The 25,312-nt window shown below is 32.0% G+C and overlaps 2 non-coding genes across 2 annotated transcripts; one reads left to right on the top strand and one right to left on the bottom strand.

Moving 5' to 3' along the window:
* The first annotated feature begins 4,987 nt into the window (after positions 1-4,987).
* Trnag-gcc (transfer RNA glycine (anticodon GCC)) lies at positions 4,988-5,058 on the top strand. Its single transcript has one exon. It is a non-coding gene; the product is annotated as a tRNA-Gly (tRNA).
* Positions 5,059-5,393: 335 nt separating this feature from the next.
* Trnak-uuu (transfer RNA lysine (anticodon UUU)) lies at positions 5,394-5,465 on the bottom strand. The gene has a single exon. It is a non-coding gene; the product is annotated as a tRNA-Lys (tRNA).
* Between the last annotated feature and the right edge of the window lie 19,847 nt (positions 5,466-25,312).

Genomic DNA, 25,312 nt, shown 5'->3' with positions numbered 1-25,312 from the left:
AAATATTTGGTTAACTTTTTTACTTTCGAGTAAATACTCTTCAGATTGCATGTTTATAACACAGGAATGAAAGATTTGAATGAGCGTATTTTGGTAAAGAAGCTAGGTCATTTTTTTTTATTTTTATAGAGTAATATAATATTTGAGGCTGGTCATAGCGTTATAATGTAACAGTAATGTTTAGAGATATCGGAATACCAGTATTTTACGAATACTGCATCTTGAAAAATGGCGGCATGTATATTGTGAAAAGAATATTCGAGTTACAAATTTGTGTAATGCTATTATTATATGGACGAATTGAATACAATTGTCATATGCATGTGTTTAGTATTTTACATATTTACTAAGAGTTCGTTCTTATTATTGTAATTTGGTTTTCAGGACTCTGATGTAGATTACTTGTTATACATTGTGCCAATTTCTTATTTACTAGAAAACTCGCTCAACAAGTGGTAAGTGCATAATTGGTAGTTTTTGTAATATTTTATATTATAGAAATAATAGTAAGTCATGGACTATTTCCTTTGGTGATCGTGCGTTTTTAGCAAATCAATGTATAGAATCTATATGTCGATTTTAGACATAGTGGATACTTTTTGAATGCTGTGAAACCAATGATAAATTCTGTTTATCATGTATTATCTATTTCATTATGATCAAAATATATTAGTAAAGTTCAATTGTAAACTTTCATGTACTTGCGAGAAGTTATTTTAAAGATACATGTAATTCTATTTGGTTGTAAACGCAATGAAACTGATTATCGTTATATTTATACGTCGATCACAGAAACCGGTAAATTAAAGTACATGTGACATATGATTCACATTTCACTACACAATTGAATGAATGAACATTCCATAGTAAATACACTCATCATAGATACCAGGATTGAAAATTTGCATTTGCGCAAGACGCGTTTCGTCTACAAAATACTCATCAGTGACTCGAATCTAAAAAAGTAAAAAAAAAAAGCCAAATAAAATACGAATTTGAAGAGCATTGAGGGCCAAACATTCCTAAAGGTTTTGCCAAATACAGCTAAAGTAAATGTGTATCTAATGTTTATAGTAACACTGTGGTACTAGAAATTGTTTTAACCATTATAATTGCCTGTAAAATCATATGCATACGATATTCTATGTTACATGAACTATCTTTATTGTTTATAATTTTGTTATTTCAGAGTTTATATTCTCTGGTAATAAACCATCCGAACTATAGAAAGTCTCCTTGTTATTCATACACGAAGAGACCCCTTTCACATATTCATACACTACGTTTGGTACCCTCTTGTCATCAATAGGAATATGTATATGCAATTTGATACTCATTTTACTATTACTATCCCTTGTTATAATCATTCACAATATAAAATTTAATTCGTATATTTGGCAAACTTATGATTGAATTAAGGATGTTCGCTCCTCTTGTTTTTGAATTTTTGTCAGATTTTTGGAATCCTCTGGTTTTATCCATGTATTGCCATTAAAACATTTTGCCTGCTAACCCCTACTTTTCTTTTTATAATTTTATTACATATAGTTTAAGAAGCCATATTTGAAAATCTTATAAAATGCTTGTTATTTTTTCATAGTTTTTGAAAGAAAAAGGTGCCAATGTAAAATGTATGAAAAATCTAGAGAGAATCATTTCCCGCCAAATTTTCAATTGATTATATCTCAAAAACAAGATCGTGGACCTTTCATTTTTTTTCTGCTTTTTAATTTCTGTTATTTATATACTATCAATTTATAACAGTCATTTAAAAAGCTTGTTATTTTCAAACAGAGTAGCGAACATCCTTAAGGAACATTCATTTTTGTCTGACATAATCAATTAAAAACACTAGTAATAACCACTGTGATGGTTATATTGCAGTTTACTATGATGTATGATGAACGTTATGTTTAACATTAGCTAAAAGAAAGTACAATTACAAAACGAATATTACACTGTTCAAGGATATACATAACACTTATAAGCATTAATAAATTTTATAATTGCATCAAAGAGAAAATACGTCGAAGAATTAAACAAACCAATTATTCAAATTCACTAAACTACATGTAAAATAGACGATGAAAACATGGATCGCGCCAATCATACATCAACTCCACCAAAGAGCAGAAGACAGCCGAATGCCACTAATGGGTATGCAACGATGAGAAAAATTCAAGCACCCGGATGCGGGTCCAGCTGGCCACTAAACAATATTGTAATATAAATTGCATTTTTTCTTTAGATGTTTTAATGAAATAATTTGCTTAAAAAGCGTGTTGAGGGAAAACCATGGTATATTATCTGCAATTTGATGTTGTACCATACTTTGATAATTAGATATGCAGCTCAACTAAAATCTAAAGGAAAGAAGGCGGAGCTTAGCTATGGTACAACATATTCATTTTCATGTTATTCCATGGCTGAAGCTCCACACCTTTTTTGAAAGATACCCGCCTCTGAAATATTAAGGAAACTGGAAAACGTAAAAGGTCATGAACATTTATTTGTTTTCATTTAATTTGTGAAAAAACATGATTTTTTTTGCGATCAAATAGGGGGACGTACACTTTCTACGCTCCCTGGGTCCGCCACTGTTTAGTGTTTTATTATTAAAATTATGTTCTTATAAATAATCTAATTATCAAATTAATAAAATTACGGAAGAAAAGCAGTTTGTACGAAAACTTTAAATGTAAAAATATACATTTTTCCAATGAAATGAGCAACCTGTAAAATATAATTGATTTGTATGATATCTTGAAAACCAATAAAACAAAAAACCAAACTCACCGTCATTAGAATAATTATTTAATCCTTGTTGCTGGAATCCGACATTTTTGTTTACTTTCAGATGACATAATGAAATTACCTGCGCATACAATCATACACGGGGCGCACAACTGACTTGCGCGAGCTTAGTTCAAGCTGTCAATCATTTTATTTATATTACAAATTATATATACCACATGTCTTACTCATTAACATATTTAAACAAACTCATCCTTTGGATTCGTTTGTTTAAATATGTTAACTCGTAAGAGCCATGGTATATATAGTACTTGTATACCTGACGGCAACCTCAACTCCGAAATATACAAATGAATTAAGATTAAATCAATCAATCAAACAATCAATCAATCTAAACCCACCCTATTTCGATATAGATCCTTTTTTCTTTCCAATTTATAATCTACAAGTTCCAATAAACTACAATTTATAACACAATTGATATCTGAATACAATACACCAATAAACGAAAATTGTTGAAACCATCTGGTCTGTATCGTTTTGACCAGGATTAATACAATCAAAATTCATCTAACGTCCTAGCCTAGTTGGGGCCTTTATGATTTGAGTAAATAAGAATCTTTGGGGTTGAAATAACTCAAAATTTGTTTTCAGATCAGGTAACTACAATATCTACATAAAAAACGAGAAAATAATCAGATAACTTACAAAATATACATAGAAAACCGACAGCATAATCAGTCTCTCACAAAATGTACATAAAAACAGAGATAATGATTAGTTGACTAACACAATCCACATAAATAAAAGAAAACATAAAAACCATTGTTTCGATAATCAGGTTATCATAACACTGACGATTCTTAGTATATCTCAATCATAAGACTACCACTGCGTTATATGAATATTGGATGAACTTAACATTGACAAAAAAAGATGATAGGACGTGCAACTGGAAAACGTCACCTTTTCAAGCTTGAAAATATGTGAATAGGTCGGTAAAACTATCAGACTGATTTTATGCCAGCACCAAAGCCAAAATCAGGAAAGAAGAAAAAAAGAGAACAACACCCTTGGACTTTGGGAGACAATCAGAGTTTTCCTTAGCCTTAAATATTTATAAAATGGGTCAATCATCAATTGTTATTAACTACTTTTAGAATTCATAATCTACATTTTGAAAATAAATGTTTAACTTGAAAATAATGATTAAAGGTGTATCAACATCACAAACGATAGTTTAAGTAATTTACGTGGCATATCAAAATTTAAAAGAATACAAACTGTGCCAGGAATCAACAATATATTATATAAATCCCTATGTTGAAGATTTTCATAAAACGCATGTTAAGTTGAAACATTATATTAACCTAATATAATATAATTAAACATATACATTTCCGATCGTCCACTTATTATTTTGTCAGTTATAGTGGAAGTAAAGGGTCATTTAAAAAAAGAATAACACAAGGATTTTGTTTTTAAATAAAATTCCAGATATGGCGTAGAATATATTAATTAACATATTTTCACCTTTTACGTTTTTGGTCGATAAATCATCAGGTCAATCAAGGAAAGGGGAAAGAAATGTATTTTAACTCCTGTAGCGGGGTCAATGTAAGGTCGGCATCCTGTCAAGCTATATATAAGCAGAAAACGACTAATTGATTACTGTGCTTAAACCATGTTTGTGTCAACATATGACAAGTGTGAGCTGAAAGTCTGCATCAAAGAAAATCATTTCAAAGCTAACCATTTCTACATTGCTATACACAAACTTATAGCTAAAATAATCTGAAAGTGTATATATCCGTCTAAATCGTTCGATCTAAAAATCTGTATTGATTATGTATAGGTAGTTAGTCGGCAAAGTCGCCCAAACTGAAAACTACGTACAGTGAACGTTATTAATGTTTCTTTACCGAATTTGATTAGTTATACCCACTCCCCCTTTTTACATCTTGATTTTCATTGTGAAGTTTCAATTGAATTAGACACGAAACCGACAGCACACTTATCATAGCATTTGAATCACGATATTATGTTGCAGATTAGCAATGGAATTAGTACTAAATGCCCGTCGATTCCTCTCTTGTCAAACATGTTTTTCGTGTTTTTACATGTTGTACCGACAATGTTGTATAATAAACATGCCATATATCATACATACTATGTAACACGTAGTAATCATGTACTGCCGTTATATGTTCGAGTTAGACATCATGTGTCATAAGCATCGGTAGTTCAGTGGTATAATGCTCGCCTGCCACGCGGGCGGCCCGGGTTCGATTCCCGGCCGATGCATTTTTTTTTCTTATCTTTGCAACTTTCAAATGTACCAACTGGCAATGTAGAGTGAGGAAAGCATACTAGTTTTACAGTTCCAATACTTAATAATAATGGACGGTTGTTTAAAATTAATTTTGGTGATATGTTACAACATTCAAAGAATTACTACAGTCTGTTTGAAAATTTCCTTTTACAAATCTATGTAAATCAAATGATGTAACCATTTCCTATGTCAGTTGAAAGTCGGAAAAAATGTCTTAACTAAGTAAACTCCTCATCTGCAACTTTTTCTTTCTTAATGGCATGTATTACAAGAACAGTAATGTGATAAAGATGACCAAAAACTAAGGCTCCGATGCCGGGAATCGAACCCGGGCCGTATGGGTAAAAACCAGAAATCCTAACCACTAGACCACATCGGACTTACTGTAACAAGCTTAATTTAAGCTATATATAAGCAGATAACTACTAATTGATTACTGTGCTTAAACCATGTTTGTGTCAACATATGATAAGTGTGAGCTGAGAGTCTGCATCAAAGAAAATCATTTCAAAGCTAACCACTTCTACCTTGCTATACACAAACTTATAGCTAAAATGATCTGAAAGTGTATATATCCGTCTAAATTGTTCGATCTGAAAAAAAAATGAAGAATGTTTTCTTCTTTTGGAAATAACTTTCTCGAACTTTATTAAGGGGGTACAGAACACCTAAGGGAGTTAACTCTTAAAAATCAGCTGAACGTTTTATTCACATAGTAGTAGTAAGGAGACATCAAGCTTTTCAACGATCAAAATTAGTGTTTTTCAAACTGCTATATATCCAACCAAATTATTCCTGTAAATTGTGTGATTCAAATTTCTAGAAATTATCATTTTTTTTTGTCAACAGGTCAGAGTAAATATTTTGTCAAAACTTTATGAAAATTAAACGAGCCAAATCTATATTAGTCAAAGTGTTGGATACCCTCTTAAAGAGTAGTCTTATATTTTGTTATGACAAGACAAGTAAGTTGGTTTTCTTAGCATTTTAACCCGTCAGATTTTCCTTATTTAACATGGTTAATACGATAATTGACCATTAAGAGCATTTTGTTGTATTTAATGTAATTCATAGTGATATAAACATAAACTTAAATTGAAGTTGGTTCTATCATATCGAGAGGAATAGAAAACCATCTTGGTTCATGTGCGTGAATACCATAAGCAAAAACTAAAGTTAGAACAATAATGTAATTCCATTAATGAAAAAGATGATATCATGCTAAAATGATTTTGCAGATGTAAATGTTTTTATATATGATCTTAGAATTTGTCTTATATTACGAAGGTAACAGGTGATCTAACAAATTCGTTTTCACGGCCAAAAAATATTTAGAAAATTTAATTTGTGTTATTAGATTGTTTTTCTTTTTAATATAGTTTGAAAATAGATTTTGCGTATGAATTGTTTATTTTTTTAGACATATCATTTCTTGCTAACAAAACAAAAATCTGAAAAACACCATCTATAGTACTATGTCAAGTTTCTTAAATTATGATTATTTGTTTTCACAGTTAAAGATAAATGCACGTTATTTCCCAATGGATTGTGTCTTTGTGTACCTTCAAATACTAGACCAGTGACGTTATGTTAAGGTACTCTATTTAAGTACACTGTGGTAAAATAGGTTCACATTACTCGTTCGACAGACATTAGTAACACTTAATGTCCAATGTGGCCATTCTAATTTCTACCAGTTCATAAACTATCTTGAAATGCATATGTATTTGAGGAAAAAACGGACATTTTTCAAAAAAAAAAACGTAAAAAATACAGTTTTGTAGTGATGATAATTTTCATTTTGAATCTAAGGCCTCCAAACTTTGTGAGACAAAAATTATTTTCTTTGAACATTTACCTCTTTGATATTAATTTATATAGATTATCTAAATATTGGCAAAAAATATAAATATTTTTAGGTTCATATGATCAAATTATAGAAATACATGTATGTTTTGAAAAATAGTAAAAGAGAGTCGAGAGACCCCAAAGGGATATTCAAACTGTTTACTTTTTACACGTTGTGACTTGGATGGAGAGTTGTCTCATTGGCACTCATACCATATCGTCTTGTTTCTATTTACAAGACGAAAACGCAAAACAAAAGACGACCACAAGACAAATAATAAAAACCGAGGGTGATCTCACACGCTCCGGAAGGATAGGCAGATACTGCTCATGTGTGGCACCCGTCGTGTACCTCATGTAAGTACAAACCAGGTGATAAGTTTAATTTGGTACGTCACATTCCAGGAAATGTGAAATGATGTTTATGTTTTATGTTTTTATTTTGGTTGGAAGTTAAGATACATTGATACATATCTTTTTTAATTTCTGTTACAGGTGAGGTGTAAGAATGAAAGACAAGTGTTTGAAAACAAAATAAATCGAAGTAATATTCAAAGAGTGCAAAAGATAATACAACACGGTGTATATAATAAATGAAGAATGCAAATGTGACTTTTCTTTTAGTTTTTGTAACAACCAAAGTATATCGGTACTAGCTTCTTAAATGATATATTTTACTTTCAGTTTTCTTTGATAAAACTTGTTCTAAACTGTCACTTGGCCAGTAACGATGCTGTTGGGGTATTCCTAAGAGAGTACAATTCATTTATAGCTTATTGTTTGACATGCATGAAATAAATGATACATTGTAATTTTAATTTTAAAAATATAACGATTGCCAATGAGGCAACTCTCCACCAGAGATCAAATGACATGAATTTAACAACTATTGGTCTTAACATGGCCTTTAACAATGAGCAAAACATATACCACATAGTCAGCTATAAAAGGCCCTGAAATTGCCAAACGTAAAACAATTCAAACGAGAAAACTAACGAACTTGCTTGAGATATATTGTAATTGTTATTTGGCATGTTTACAATTGATACAATTTTACTACATTGTAGCACTCATGTTGCTACTGCGTCAGAATGTCCCATGACGATATTTCACTGTTCTGATTAACACTTATGAATTGGATACGCAAAATATATGACAATTTCATGTACCTAGTTATTTCAAATTATTCAGTTGAAGTTATACTTACCTCTTCAATTCGACGTATTGGATATATATCCTTAGTTAATAATGAGATATTTATCATCCATACTGTCTTGTCCAAAACCATGCCCAACAGAACGGTGATTGTTTGTACATCACTTTTCTGTCGATACGATGATGCACATCTGAACTATCCATTTTTACACATACAATGAAATAAAGAAAAATATCGCTTAACTATCGATACATAAAGACGGTGCATTTAAACAATAATTATAGATTATCGCTTTTTTGTGCATTTTAATTCTTCAAAGTAGTGACAGTTAAATATTATATTATTGTTATTTCGATGATATAAATATATTGATCTTTTTTGGTGATAATTTTTCATATCATGCTACTCGCTTGAGATGGAAAATTATCGTCAGAAACTTAGGGCGCACGTGACGTTGTCAGTGTAAACATGAACGACATCATAGGCAAAATAGCGAAAAAACAAATTATCAATGGTCTTTCAAACTCGAGGATGTTTCTCAGCCACATCTCATCTCAGGGCTGTCGCCCTTCGATGAGATTGTAGCTGAGAAACTCCCTCTCGTTTAAAAAACCATCAATAATCTATAAATATATAAAAAAAATCACTAGTAAAAACAAGAAACTTTAAAAGAAAACATTTTTAGCTGAGTCGTCATTGCAGGTGATTACTTTGTTCCACAATGATAAGGAACATATGCAATAAGGTCCCCTCTGTTAGCTTGAATTATAAAATTATGATTATCACTATCTATCATAATTTTGACAATGACTAAATAAGAAACAGGTAATTTAAGCATCGGCGTTCTTTCAATGAAGTCATACTGCGCATGCATCTTTATTTCCCCACAAGGTCAATGAAAACATTCAGATTTCAACTTAGTTTTTGAATGTAATCTGCAAAGCTTTGTTAAAAAAAAACTCGACACAAATCGATCTGTTTTAATTTCTCACGAATATATTATTTAACTTCAAACTCTTTTCATCCTAAAAGTATGCACTTAATATTTGGTCAAAATAGGCTCTTACCGAAACTTCGCCATTGAAATCGAAAACAGTCCTCTCCAAATTACTAATAAAATCATTGAAAAGAGATGTTTGTGATTTTCTATATTCAAGTTCTTTTACTTTTTATAAATCTGATCATTATCAAAATATTTTTTTATTAAATTCCAAACATGGCAAAAAAAAAGATCCAAACTTGACAGTTTTTCTACTAAAATGATATAGGGATGAAGTTCGTGGCATTTTTCATAAGCTCATGATAAATGTCAGGTGTTGTAAAATTTGAACCGTAGAATGTTATTCCTAACCATTGATCGATGTCTCTGCTGGTGGCCTGTAAGTTGACAAGAGCATTACCAACTGAAAATGGGTGACCTTTTTGATTAATCAAATGAAAAAAAAAACGATATTGATACGTTGCGTTTTCGCGCTTTCCCGGATAAATCTTCAACAAAAATATGAAAGCGAAAGATATGTTTAAAATATTGAAAACTGAGAACTTATTTGTCTAAAAAGGAAACGTGACATAAAAAGAATAGCCAAGTCCATCTAAGTCTAACTGTTCCTGAAAGATTTGGACTATCAGTTTATCAACGATTTTTAAAGATAAATAAACTCTAAAAAAAATGAAGAGAGAATTTAAAAAAAGGCATATAAAATTTTCTGCGAGCTAGATTTCAATAACTTTTACTACCAATGAGTACTGTAGGATTGGTATATTGTGCCACATGTAGAGCAAGATCTACGTACCCTTCCGGAGCACCAGAGATCACCCCCAGTTTTTTGGGGGATTCGTGTTGCTCAGTTTTTGGTTTTCTATGTTATATTTTGTGTAATGTTTTTGTCTGTTTGTCTTTTTCTTTTTTGGCCATGGTCCTGTCAATTTATTTTCGATCTGTGAGTTGGAATGTCCGTCCCTTTAGTATACTTAGCCTCTCTTGTATCAAATTGTTTTGTTTTTTTATACTTTTTGCCCATCTTATGAATCGAGCAATTTCCAACTAAATTGTACAGTTTTTTTTCTTATTTTTATCTGTCACACCTCTATGCGAGATAATGGGAAGATTGAGTGCTTACATTCAATATGTCCCGGTCCGACGTCAGGGCATGTCAGTCAGATGTTGTAATCTGTCGTATTTGTTTTTCGTTTGTTGTTTTGAGCACCAATCAAACCTATTTTTTTCTCTTCTGAATTATTTGAATAATGTCATACCGAGACCTATTTATAGCTTACTGTACTGCTTGGTTTTGGTCATTGTTGAAGGCCGTAAGCTATCCTACTGTTGTTTCATCCTCGTCTTGTTTTCACTTAAAAAAAAAAACTTATATTGTACTCCCTCCACCCGTAATTCGTCCAATGAAAAAAAAAAATATATACCACCCTCCTTAAACAGTGCTGATCGGAGAATGCAGATTCGTTATCTTCAGAATACTCTGCTATTGGGTCATCCCGTACTCTTCTAAGGCGACAGCTTTTCTTTATTGATCTTAACCATGACATTATTCGATAAAAATTCGTATAAAGTGATGATGATGATGATGATGATGATGATGATGATGATGATGATGATGATGATGATGATGATGATGATGATGATGATGATGATGATGATGATGATGATGATGATGATGATGATGATGATGATGATGGCCTACAATATTCAATATTTTGCTGTTAAGTCTAATTGCAGCGTGCAGTGAGTAGCAACAAAAACCAAGTGTTAAGTCATTAATTTGAACCGATTGAGATCGATATCACAAATTCCCGCAGCAACATGAAACAAAGGATAACGAAAGTCTGTGTTGTTTTATGTACCTGTACATTTTACAGGTCACCGAACGGTAACAAATTAAATGTGTTGTGAATCTTTACATGATGCATAAACGATTTTTATTTACTTATAGGTACATACTGTTAGTCCCGAGGTTAACACCAGCCAAGAAACCAATACTTCGGAACTGGCATGAAAGTACGAATATGGTTTGAATTTAAAATAACGAAAAAATGTATTCACAAAAATAGTAAACTCCGAGGTAAATTCTTACCGAAGCTAGTCAATAAAAACTGATAAACAAAAGCGCGACTATATCAAACATGGGAATGACTGAAAAAAAGTCATATTTCTGACTTAGTACATGTATTTTCCAAATACATTAGTGGGTTGAACCTGCTGTTATAACTAGCAGAACCTCCCACTTGTATGACAGATGTATATACCTCCGTTGTTTAAAAATATTTGTGTCAGCAACCCAAACAGACATAATTGGTCAACGTGAGGATAATTAGGATCCAAAAGTGTGTAAACATTCATCGTATATATACAAGAAAACATCCAAACAAACATACGAATAAATTTTAAAAGACGGAAATAAAAAAAGGTTTTGTAGTTTGTGTATAGTATAGAATATAAACCCTCGTGCAACACTCTGATTCTTTGTGCGCCGGAATTATCTATTTTGTAGGTACTTTAAGTTGTATCAGCTCTTCAACATTTGTCTTTGGTTTTGGCTTTTTAAATAATTTGGCATCGAGCATCACTGAAGACACATAAATTATCAATATCAGTATCATAAGCAGTACAATCGGTAGCGTTATTGTTATTACTACTACTTTGTCAATACCTCTGCAGGGGAATTTTAATCACCGACGGTATCATCACTCCAGTAGCCAGTACTTCAGTACTGGTATAAAAATACGGATAAAGTTCAAATTCATTTTTTAGAATATTGTTTAATCGATCTTGTGTTTTATATCTGATCGATTGACATCATGCTATGGATGGAGACATTATCTTAATAATACTTAGGGTTAAAAACCGTTAAAACTAGTGTATATGTGAGTTGCAAATCAATAAAAAAGAGAAGCAAAAGATACCAAAGGGGCTTTTAAACTCATACGTCGAAAATAAACTGACACGCCATGGCAAAAAGAAAAGACCAAAAGACAAACAATAGTACACAAAATACAACACAGAAAAATAAAGACCGAGCAACACTGAAAAGACGTCATTTGGTCAATTATAGGTCAAACAATACACACTTAGATAATAAAACAACTAACAAAAAACAATTACGACGTATACCTAACAAGAAGACGAAACTGAGAAAAAGTAAATTTGAAAATGCATCATTAACCATGCACCATTATATCAATATTCCACCTGATATATGTTTCAAATACCATCATATTTGGAACAGTAGACTGATGGCAATTCATTAATAATTAACATAGATATTTACGTTACATATCTGTTACAGCGCTGCTCTTTTAATCAGTTTAGTATTAATTTTGATTCCGAAAAGTTCAGTATGCTAAGGCATACGGTAACTTTTATTCTGATGCAGCATTTTTGGCACCTAGGTGGTAAGTGTTGTCATATTTTTAATTTCGTTTATTCATTCTAACATGTATGTGTACATTTAAGTTAATTTAAAAGAGAGGCGAAATATGCCAAAGGGACATTACAAATTAAACATCGAGTGAAGTTGCTCAGATCTTAGAATAAATAAGTTGGCCAAAATGTCTTTCGTTTAATTTGCGTCGTAAGGCTTCTGTGTTTTATGTTCAGAAACCAATAACTAAACGATGAAGTTATAAATATCCAATAACCACACGGCACACGGAAAATATCTTGCTTTTCTATTATTTTATTCAATCTCTATATCCTATACTTATGTTAGGTTTCGAACGGATGAAATTATTAGAGTGTTTTTTTTTCATTTTCAAAATAAAAAAAAATATTTCGAAAGTGTATTAATGCAGGCATATAATGCAGCAAAGTATAAACGTTTCACTTAGCTTTGATTTTCTTATTTCCTATAAACAATTTTAGGTAACTTGAATTTGTTTTTTATCAATTTGTGGTTTCTTGTTATGAGTTATGTATTTTTCATATTCGAGTCGATTCAGAGCGTCCTCGATTTTGAAGATCTTATCTTAATACATAAAATTGAAATCCTAACACACTTTTTGTCTATTAATACCCATTCCGTCGTGCGGCATATAAAAATGGAGTTGTCCGCCCGTTTGTTCTTTCTTGTGTTTTTCCGATTGTTATTCCGCCCAAATTACATATCCCCTACTGCTCATTACCGCTTGACATGTCTCCATCCGAATTCTTTATTGGGTCTTACTTTGGAACGAAACGGACTTTATCATATTCGCACACAACCGACCACATTTCTATATCGTTCTCCTCCTATACCCTTAATCAGAATTGATTGACATTTCTCAGAATATCCATCGTAAAATAAAAGGGTATAACAAAAACACTGAACTCCAAGGCAAACTAAAAGGGGAAGTCCCATAACAACTAACAAAATCACTAACAAAAACACTGAACTCCAAGGCAAACTAAAAGGGGAAGTCCATAACAACTAACAAAATCAAACGCTATTAATTAACAGAACAAGTGAAAAACAGCTGCCATATTCCTGACTGGGTACAGGCATTTTCCAAAGAATTTGACAGAATTAGGCGTTCATGCCATTGTGTTCCTTTTAAATTTTTGGATCCGATTGTTTGGGTTTCCCCTTAGCAGATCATGCAATTTGCCAATGTTTTATCTCGGTGGTCTCGTGTTAGCCTTCCTCGCCTCCAGTGCGGGAGGTCGTGGGTTCGTTTGTTCTTTCTAGCGCTTGTTGTATGTGGAGTGTTAAAGTCTGGTTAATATGAGCTGGATGATGATGACCAAGTATCGACATTATTTAAAAATTGAATGACTATATATATATATGTAAAGCGTGTATGTCAATGTAAATGAATGATTTTTTTTTGTAAGAAGATAACTTTGCAAAAGTCGTAATTTTGCATTGTATTCATTTTACTCTGTAAACATGTAACACAAAATCGCGAAATAAAGTTCCCTAAGCAAAACACTCAATTTTATAATAAAAAAATACATGCACAATTAAAGAAAACCTCAGAAACAAATAAGCGAAAATTAGAAATCGCCACAATTTTAATACGTTTCTTATATTCCTATGTAAGTATGACTACGTCATCTTCTACAGTATTTGAATGTCCATATAGAAATGCAATAAAAGCAAATGTTAGAAATTTTAAAACACATTCATTTATCACGTTAATGGTTTCAGTAAAAACGACAGGAATAGTTAATTAGTAATAACAATCTTTGAACTATTTTTTTTTCAATTTAACGACAAAATCCCAAGGGGTGTAAACCAAGTTTTCTTTCTAAAGAATCATTTCATTGCAATAGGAATACAATGAACATAATTATTTAAATTAAAGATATTTAAAACTATTTTGTTAAGTGCTTGTGTAAAATTTCAGGACTTTTAATTACAAACTGCATCGCTTTATATTAAAATCAATAGACGATGCATATTTCATTTGAATTTTCTCTATTATAGTATATAGCATTCAAACTATTAAATGGTTATGATATTGAGTGACTAATTTTATCTGCATGTTAATTCAAAAATTCATAAAATGCCGATAAGTGACGTTTGTACATCCAACAAATTCTCTTCAACTTCGTACTTTATTTGGCCTTTTCAACGTTTTTTTATTCGAGCGTCACTGATGAGTCTTTTGTAGACGAAACGCGCGTTTGGTGCAAATACAAAATTTCATTCCTGGTATCGATGATGAGTTTATCTGACATTTGATTAATTTAAAACCTGATTATGAGCTAAAAAATCATAGGAGATTTAAATAAAAATTGTAATGAACTATAATAGTATAAATTAGATGCTCCCTATGTTTCAGATTTCATTGTTGCCTTCGTTATTCTTTTGTTTTTATTACCAAACATTCATGATAACTGTCTCTGGAAATCCGGGATCCCCGAATGCAATTTATCACCGGAATTTTACTTATCACAAACAACACGAGTTATACTACTAGTTTAACTAAAACTACATACCCTTCCGAAGCATCTGATTTCACCACGAGTTTAAGCAGGATTCCTACGAGTTTTGAAAATCGATTAATTGAACATATACCCAGGTTTTTTTTTTGTATATTCAAAATCTACTGCGACGTAATTTTTATTTTCTACATAAGGAAATGCCTGTACTAAGTCAGGAATATGACAGTTGTTTTCCATTCCTTTGATGTGTTTGAGCTTTTGATTTTGCCATTTGATAAGGGGCTTTCCGTTTTGAATTTCCCTGGAGTTTGGTATTTTTGTTATTTTACTTTTTAGCGACAAAAACGGAATTGATATCATCAGCGTTAAAAAAAAAAGCATAGGTTTCTATTTCTAAATAACAGATGAGCACATGGAACCCCATTTATTTAATATCCGACTATGTATTACTCAAGAAAGTTATATCGAAATTTTTTACTGAATGAAAATAAAACTTTACACATCACATTACTATATAATAAAATGATGAACAATAATCAAATCTCAATTCTTGTATCATGATATATTATATATTGTTTATCAAGCTAATTTTGGGAACAGGCAAAAAATGCGTAGCTTTCTAATGTTTATGAACACCAATGTACACTTTTCCCTTTATTTGTACAAAAATAAACATCAAGTCAATTTCAAACAAATATCACCACTTTGTATGGGGGAAAGAAACTGTGGAGCAACGAGGTTTTTAACAGAATTTGCCACGTAACTTTAGAGACTGTGAACAATAAAAGTCATGTTAATGGGGCTATCTCAGGACATGTGCGCAACATGTGTGCTGCATTTTGTTTCTCGCTAGTTTTCTTTTACATATAAACTCTTCAAATAATTAAATATATGTGATTCGTAAATTGATCACATTTTCATCTTTATCAGACCTAACAATTGAACGCTGTAAAGCTATAAAACAAAACATCCGGATGTTATATTCGCATATTCATATAATATGTCCTCATGTATGCAAATTAGCCATATTCAGAGAAATCAGGACGCGGAGAAGTCACTGGGTCATATAAACAAATGTTTTAAAATACACAAGGCAAAAACATTTCTGAGATAAAATGTTCCCAAGAAACTTCCCAGAATTTAAAAGAGCATTGATTTAATGTTCTTGGCTTTGTTCTAGGTACTATCAATTACGTTAGCTTATGACGTTATCGCGTTCCCACGTTAGTCGACTTCGAAAAAAACTATATCAGTCGGGTAGCTGTAGATAGAAAATGATCACAAAGAAATATCAAAGTAAAATTTACAAATAATAGTGATGAAACACATGAGAGCGTAAGAACAAAATAGACATAAACAAAACTGGAAAAACTGTAAAAGGCAAATAGTGTCCGAGAAAGTTGCTTTAAATAGTAAGATGTAACTTTATTTGATAGTAACAGAACCTTTCGATCAAGGAATTTGCGATTTCGAGGAAACCAGTTCATGCAAGTATTTCTACAACTCAACAACTGCATCTGAGTATCAATGGATAAGACGAGTTGGAATGCTGCAGTCGGGGTTGTTTGGACCTAGTAATGATGCTTATGGAAAAATAAATGGTGAGTTGAGAAAACAAATTCTAACGCCGTTACTTTCTTGGAATTTACTCCAGAATGAACTTATAAAAAAATCAGGCACCAAGTTACATAGAAACATTAGAATGTTTTTAAAAGAAAACACCATTATATATGCAATGATATTTATAACAATAATGAGTAGTTTACTGATAGTTCCTATGTGCTTAGTGTCTTCAGTAGACGTAGTGATAAAAGCAGTGGTATGCATAGACACAAAATTGATAGTTATAATATAACATGTATAACAAGTTACAGTCAATAATAGCGATAACAATAAACACAATACAAAGAAAGAGACCAACATGTGAAAGGATGATTTTTTAGACAAGAATTTCACAGACAGAACTTTTTTAAATTATTCCATGTTTTCAAATGCATGTGATTTATGAAACAAAAATATGTCTCATGTAAAAATATGTATAATCTGGAAGTACTGTTTAGCGACATTTCCTGTATCTGTCCATTCCGAGATGATTGATTGTCCGTATTATGATCTAATGCCAACTTTTGAAACATCACAAATATATTTTGAGCCTTCAGCAATGTATATCATATCTGGGGGAAATAACATATGGGTAATATGTACAGCTGTATATTTATTACCGAACAGATAACCTTGAATTAAAAATGTCCACAAAAATATCAAGCTCTGTCCCTGGTTAGGGGTAATATTTAGCGCACGCAAACTTCTTTAACCTTGCCACATTTTATATTTGCTCGTCCCAAGTCTGCAGCCTGCAGTTCAGTGGTTGTCATTCTTTGCTGTCTATCATATCTCCTTTTTGTTAATTGTTTTTACGTAAATAAGGCAGTTGGTTTTCTCGTTCGTATTGTACATTTTGTCATTTCGTTACCCTATATAGCTCATTGAACTGGTATGGGTTTTGCTGATTGTTGAGGGACATACGGTGATCTGTTTGTGCTTACATATATGTCATTTGATCTCTAGTGGATATTTTTCTAATTGGCAATCAAACCATATCATTTTATTTTGGTATATTTTGCATCCCAGAAAATGTCATAATAATGTGAGGTTATTCCCTGGTTAACAAAACAAGTGACTGAAATCTGACATTATTTATCAGGAATTTTTTGAATTATTGACCTTTGTCCCTTGACTATTTTGGTCATCGATTTTGATTGTCCAAGCAATAACTATTACAGTCAATCACTAATTGTGTCAATGGTGATCGTTTGAAGAGATTTCTCTGAAGAGTATATATTCCATATTGATTTGTTTGTAAAGTATCGCAATCATTTTTTACTTTTTTCTATCACCTTAATTTTGACTTTTGATATCAACTAAAGTAGCGTTCACTATATTTAAATTTTTCTACCAAATATTGTTTTTTAGTATTCATTAAAGTACCTGGTATCTTTAAAATGCAGGATATTTCATGTTTGCCGACAGTTTCAACGGAAAACCAGGTGATGCTGCACTCCTATCATTCGCAGAATTCAACATAAGAAAATCAAGTAGTTTACGTTTTGCCTATATGATTGTTGGAGATGGCACTACCTTGAACATTTTAACTCAGACCAGTAACAACATAAGTCTCAATCTTGGGACAAAGGCAGGGCACCAAAATTACTATTGGGTGAAGGATTGTGTTCATTTGCCATCTTACACAGATCAAAATATAATCTTTGTTGCCAACAATAATGTCACAGATTCAGGAATCTATGGATATATTGCACTGGACAATGTCTATGTTGAAGGCAGTGATTGTCCAGGTACGGTACTTGTTATTGCATGTAATCATGGTAATACGGCAAATTTCAACTTTAAAATCGTCAAAAAAAAGATTAATCACAGGTGGACTACATTTAATGAATCGGTATTCTATTTAGCAAGCTGAAGGCGGACTGCCAGTAGTATTGGATGCAGCTTTGATGCATACTATTGAGAAAATTTATAGTTGATTAAAGCATATATTAAAACCCAACATTTGCCAAACGAAAAACAAATATAATTTTCCTGTTGAACTAAATGAATTTTTGTTAAGCTTCGGTTACACAACGGTTCAAATAATTTAATGATGAAAAATAGATTCAGTACATAAATATATAACCATATTAACAAATGTTTATTTTCTAATTTAGATATAGATGTACAATGCAAATTTGAGGATAAAGATTTTCTTTGTGGTTACCTCAACTTTACCCAATGGTCTATGGGAAATGAGTGGATGGTAGTATCATATAATTCTAAAATCGATACTGCAACTTTAAATGTGGAAGCAGGTAAGGTTTGCCTACATGCTTTAAAAAGTATGACCATGGGTTCTTGTTTACGGATTTCAAATACCTACATTATGCCAATGCATTATGGTAACTACTGTTAACCAATCAATGTTTGTAAACGATTTATTTATGCCATCTTCGGAAATCAAAATATAATTAAATAACCGTCGCAATTACATCAATTTTTATTGAACTAATAGAATTGAGAATGGAAATAGGGATTATGTCAAAGAGACAACAGCCCGACCAAAGAGCAGAAAACAGATGAGGGCAACCAATGGGTCTTCAATACAGCGTGAAAATCCCGCACCCGGAGGCGGGCTTCAGCTGGCCCCTAAACAAAAATGTGTACTAGTTCAATGAAAATGGACGTCACACTTAACTCCAAAAGGTGTAATACCACCAAATCATAGTACGTCACATCCGGTTGCATACGAAAATAGGTCGAAAAAATATATTCCCTTGAATTTGACAGTTGTAGGTAATTGATCCTACATTTCATTGCAGTAAAACATTTCTGAGTCATAAACATATATCTTGGGTATTTCAAAGCACCATTATTTCTTTATTTGGGGTTTCAATAGAATATTTTGGAAACTTGAGGTTACATGGTTACTAAAGCTTGTACACAGGTTAAAAAAGGGGGAAAATTTGATTGGTTAACTTCCAGTGATGGTTATTTTCTTATATGCAATGAAATGTTATGTGAAATTTTTTCTATAGTACTGGACAGGATAAAACTTTACTCATGCCAAGTATTTCTTTATTTGAAACAAAGATAAATTCTGCACAATTTTTTGAAAAGTGCAAATTTAACAAAGACTAATAGGGGAAAATCAATGGTGGTATTACACCTAATATGGGAAGCTGTACATGCACCTTTGACCTTGTGAGTACTCTCATGTGTTAAAATTTCTTGCTATTTAAGTGAAATATTACAAATAATGAAATATTCTGAGTGGATTGAGTCTCCAAAATACATTTTATGAGAAAATTTCCTTGAAATAGGACTTTACCATGAATATTAGTTGACAGAACAAGCCATACTTAGAGTCTTGGGGAGCTTTTTCTCCTTATTTCTTATATTCTGCTATACTAGAAAATTTTTCCTAAGAAATACTTTAATAAATATATAGTTTTAAGTAAATGAAATTATTTTTAAAGCAGTAACAACAAATTATTCACCAAAAGAGAAGTTTTTTATGTCCCTCTCTGGAACGCGGCGTAAATTTAAGTTTTACGCAAGGACTTATTGAAACCTCCTTGGAGACAGTAAACTTTTATACGGATAGTTCAAGCAGCTTGAATACTTCAATTAATCATTTATAATAACATTCCTATCATAAATGAGTGAAAGTTACCCCAAAATTTTTATTTATTGGCTTAAAAAGTAGAAATTTTGAGGAAATGAGAGGTATAAATGGACCAAAAGAGACTTTATAAGGAAGAATAAGAGGTCCATTAGTAGTATTTATCATCCTAAAGTCATCTTTTGTATCATATTCAACTGTTTGTAGGCAGATGAGATAAATATTTGATCATTTATTGGTCCACACTATATTCTATCATGATGCGGCTTGGTTTGAATTTTTCGAAGAAATTTTGCTCGAATCGCTGTAGATGTCGTCTTACATTATACTAGATTTTTCTCAAACTATTGAACTGATTATGACAAAACTTGACAGGAATGCTTGAAATAACCAGTATTACAAAGGAAAAAAGTCACATTCAGTTTATTCAACAAAAAAGTCTTCTTTAGGTGTAATACCACCAAATCATAGTACGTCACATCCGGTTGCATACGAAAATAGGTCGAAAAAAAATATTCCCTTGAATTTGACAGTTGTAGGTAATTGATCCTACATTTCATTGCAGTAAAACATTTCTGAGTCATAAACATATATCTTGGGTATTTCAAAGCACCATTATTTCTTTATTTGGGGTTTCAATAGAATATTTTGGAAACTTGAGGTTACATGGTTACTAAAGCTTGTACACAGGTTAAAAAAGGGGGAAAATTTGATTGGTTAACTTCCAGTGATGGTTATTTTCTTATATGCAATGAAATGTTATGTGAAATTTTTTCTATAGTACTGGACAGGATAAAACTTTACTCATGCCAAGTATTTCTTTATTTGAAACAAAGATAAATTCTGCACAATTTTTTGAAAAGTGCAAATTTAACAAAGACTAATAGGGGAAAATCAATGGTGGTATTACACCTAATCATATAAATAAACTAAAATTAAAAAACATACAAGACTAAAAAAGGCCAGAGGCTCCTGACTTGGGACAGGCGCAAAAATAAGAATGTTCTTTAAGATTAATATGCTGCAAAATTGGCCAAAACAACAATACACGCATAAAAGTATCTACAAACATGAGTTGATGTACAGTTTAATGTATTCAAGAAAGATGAAAGCATACGAATATTCTGCATTTGATGTAGAAATACATGAATAAAGAATGTATTTTATTCAACATCATAAAAAACTAATCGTTTTTACTATTTAACGAGTCATCTTTTTTCTAGTCTGTTGCTAGAATATCATGGCTTAGTCTCTTAGTCTCAAGCTAGGGGAAGGTATGAGGGCATTATTTAGTGTTCTAAAACTGTCGCATACTCTAGTTGTAGGTAATTTCTTATGGTCTATATCGGATAGAAATTTGACTTATATGATATCACCTGAGTTAGAAGTAATTGCACCATCTTGTGTGACATTCCAGTATTATGCCAACACGACAAATCGGCATACATTTGCTTTAGTGATACAGTTTATTCTGGAAAACATTGATGGGAGTTTCACTTTGCCAATAGCATGGGTAACAGTCAGTGCCACGGATAATGAATGGGAGCTTGGACAGTTTGATATAAATGAAAATCATACAGGTATACGTTTAATGATTGGCAATGTACTTGGACAAGTTGGATTGGACAATATCAGAGTATCCCCAGGACAATGCAAAAAACATAGTAAGTATGAAAAAAATAACTGAAAACTATAATTCTAAATGCATGCAGGTTTCAGTGCGCACAGAACAGGTTTCAATGATCACATGTACCTTTATACGTCTTAGTTACACTTGTCTCAAATGCATGTATCTGTTTTTTTTTAAATTCCTTTACCTTTATCAAGATGACTTTTCAACTGATTTGTTTAGATTGTTACATCCCTGTCCCAGTCAGTGGGAGGTTTGGGCACCCGCAAACAAGTTTAAATCCGTCAAAATCTGCAATTTTAGAAAGGTTTGTTATAAATCATGTCAGTACAAATGTACTGACTACTGAGCTGATGATACCCTCGGGGACTGATAGTCCACCAGCACAGGTATCTACCCAGTGCTGTAAAATTACGTTTTTCTTACTTCAAACGCAAAAAAGTATTACAAAAGAACTCCATAATGACTTGTTGTTCGTCTTAAGACTACAGAAATTTTGATGAACGTTTTGCTGATTATCTAAATACTAACTTTAAAGAACTTTTTTTCGCGGATACCTTGTTATCATTAAAAATATTCTTGTCGATCTCCTTCTAGTGGAGTAGGTATATCCCAGTCTTTTGTTTTTATATGTAGAGTGTTGTGGATTGTTGTTTGTCTTTTCGTGTTTTGGCATGGATCTGTCGATCTTTCTTCGACTTATGAGTTTCGATTGTCTCTTTGGTATCTTCTACCTCTGTCATTTGTTAGTATTCGCGTGATTTTTTTGCACTCGCGAAATAAATTGATCGCAAAAATATTATTTTTTTCAGAATGCAAAGGAAAATTTCAATGTGGTGATTATTGTATTGATCCTAGCAAGGTCTGTGATTGTGTATTTGATTGTCCTATTGGCTCTGATGAGGCATTGTGTTGTAAGTACTTTTTTCTTTTACCATCAAAAATATATTTTTCATTTAGAACGGAAAAAGCGGCTACCTCAAAATACGATAATCATTAAATATGAAATTTTAACCGATATCATATGCTACAATAGCGTTCCAATATAAATTTTTGCAAGTGATAGGAAACAATGCAAGCGAGTAAATCTGAAAAGCGGCATAAAATGAAACTAACATGTTCACGGACTTCGTAAAAAAAGATGAAGAAAAGCAGACAACACCATGACAAATCATGAAATTGATGCATAGACAAACAACAGTAAACAAAACATGGTATAAAAAACCTAAATTTTGAGCAATACGAACCCCAAGATTAATGGTGGTAGGCAGTTTCTATATAATTATACCCAAAAAAGCTTTCCAATCCGCAACATTCGACATCATAGACAACTTAGGGGCATTGTCACTTCCTTCCTATGTTGAGCGAGTGGTTGAAAAAATATAATGCTGTATTGCACGAATTATTCGGCAAATTAAATTCTTATAATTGATAATCAGTACTGCTGTCATTAGGGAATTGTGATTAAGTACCTACGTAACAAACATTATTTCTAATTCATCCTGCATAATGATGATCACGAAGACGCTTGGTGAACTTTAATAGTGCAGGAATACAGGCAAACCCCTCTATCTGGTAAATGACGTCATAAAAGCGCGCAAAATTAACGAACTTTTCCGGTGAAAGACATAACGCGAAAGTGGTCTATCCGCAACATTCAACATCACTACTAGTATCAGTCTTGATTCGAATTGTAATTGTTCCAAGTGTTTAAAAACTCTTTAAATACAGTAATGTTATTTCACTTCCAATTCATTAAGAAAGAAGAGAGGAATTAAATCTAAATTAAAAAATTGAAAATAAGGTCTGTGATTATGTATTTGATTGTCCTGATGGCTCTGATGAGGCACAATGTTGTAAGTACTTTTTTTTTTAACATCAAAAATACATTTCCTGTTTTTTTTTTCATTTAGAACGGAAAAAGCGGCTACCTGAACATACGATAATCATAAAATATGAAATTTTAACCGATACCATAAGCTACAATGGCGTATTAAATATAAATGTTTACAAGTGAAAGGAAACAATGCAAGCGAGTAAATCTGAAAAAAGGCATAAAATAAAACTAACATTTTCACGGACTTCGTAAAAAACAGATGAAGAAAAGCAGACAACACCATGACAAATCATAAAATTGATGAATAGACAAACAACAGTAAACAAAACATGGTATAAAAAACCTAAATTTTGAGCAATACGAACCCCAAGATTAATGGTGGTAAGCAGTTTCTATATGATTATACCCAAAAAAAGCTTTCCAATCCGCAACATTCGACATCATAGACAACTTTCGAGTTCGTTGCATTTCCTTCAAAAACTTTGGTTTTAGTGAACATCATTCGTGCGTTTAGGGGCATCGTGACTTCCTTCCCATGTTGAGCGAGTGGTTGAAAAATATAATGCTGTATTGCACGAATTATACGGCAAATTAAATTCTTATAATTGATAATCAGCACTGCTGTCATTAGGGAATTGTGATTAAGTACCTACGTAACAAACATTATTTCTAGTTCAGCCTGCATAATGATCATCACGAAGGCGCTTGGTGAACTTTAATAGTGCAGGAATACAGGCGAACCCCTCTAACTTGCAAAATGACGTCATAAAAGCGCGCAAAATTGACGAACTTTTCCGGTGAAAGACATAACTCGAAAGTGGTCTATCCGCAACATTCAACATCACTACTAGTATCAGTTTTGATTCGAATTGTCATTGTTCCAAGTGTTTAAAAACTCTTTAAATACAGTAATGTTATTTCGTTTCCAATTCATTAAAAAAGAAGAGAGAAATAAAATCTAAATTAAAAATTGAAAATAAGACGCTGTGAATGTTTTATCGCAATAAAAGCTGTGACAAAACATGGTGTCATATGAATAAACAATTACACGCTCAACATTATTCCGTCACATAGTTGCTTCATATTTGAGAAATATCTCACTAAAGCTATGCTTGTGATGTTAGTGGTGCCATAATTTAATTATCCCATGTTGAGTTTTAGGAATAAAAAATGACAGCTTAATTCAATGCCACATTGAAACTAATAATGTATTGTTGACGGAAAACAGTGGACAATGAAAAATTTGTTTCTTAAGAATTGCATAGATTTTTGATGAACCGGTAAAGGTCAATTTCTTCTTCTGCACAATAAAATCGAAAAGATCCAGTGATAGATAATTTAGATGGATCGCAGGTAGGTTAATGCTGTTCTAGAGTAAATTCATAGAAAAATTATCGAAATTTGAAATTATTTTGACTTTTAGTCCAGAACCTTTCATACCCTAAACTAATTATGATCATCCCTTATATCATCCAAAGTTTTAATTTCTGGTGTCTCGGAACTCCCCACCTCGTTACCATGGTAACGGGCGACATTCAAAGATGGCGTGTGAACCTTCAACTTCAAGATCCCGGCACACCCCAAAGAACTATATCAATGAATGAAAATAAAGTTGTATTTGGTTGACAAAGGTGTTATCTTTCCTGTAACAGTTGTTTCTTTCTTCTAATTTGTCCTTTTATAATAAAAAATAACAGAAGTG

The sequence above is a fragment of the Mytilus californianus genome, unplaced genomic scaffold (genome assembly GCF_021869535.1).
Source record: "Mytilus californianus isolate M0D057914Y unplaced genomic scaffold, xbMytCali1.0.p SCAF_12, whole genome shotgun sequence".
NCBI classification, from domain to species: Eukaryota; Metazoa; Mollusca; class Bivalvia; order Mytilida; family Mytilidae; genus Mytilus; species Mytilus californianus.
This window is presented reverse-complemented; position numbering and strand designations above follow the sequence as displayed.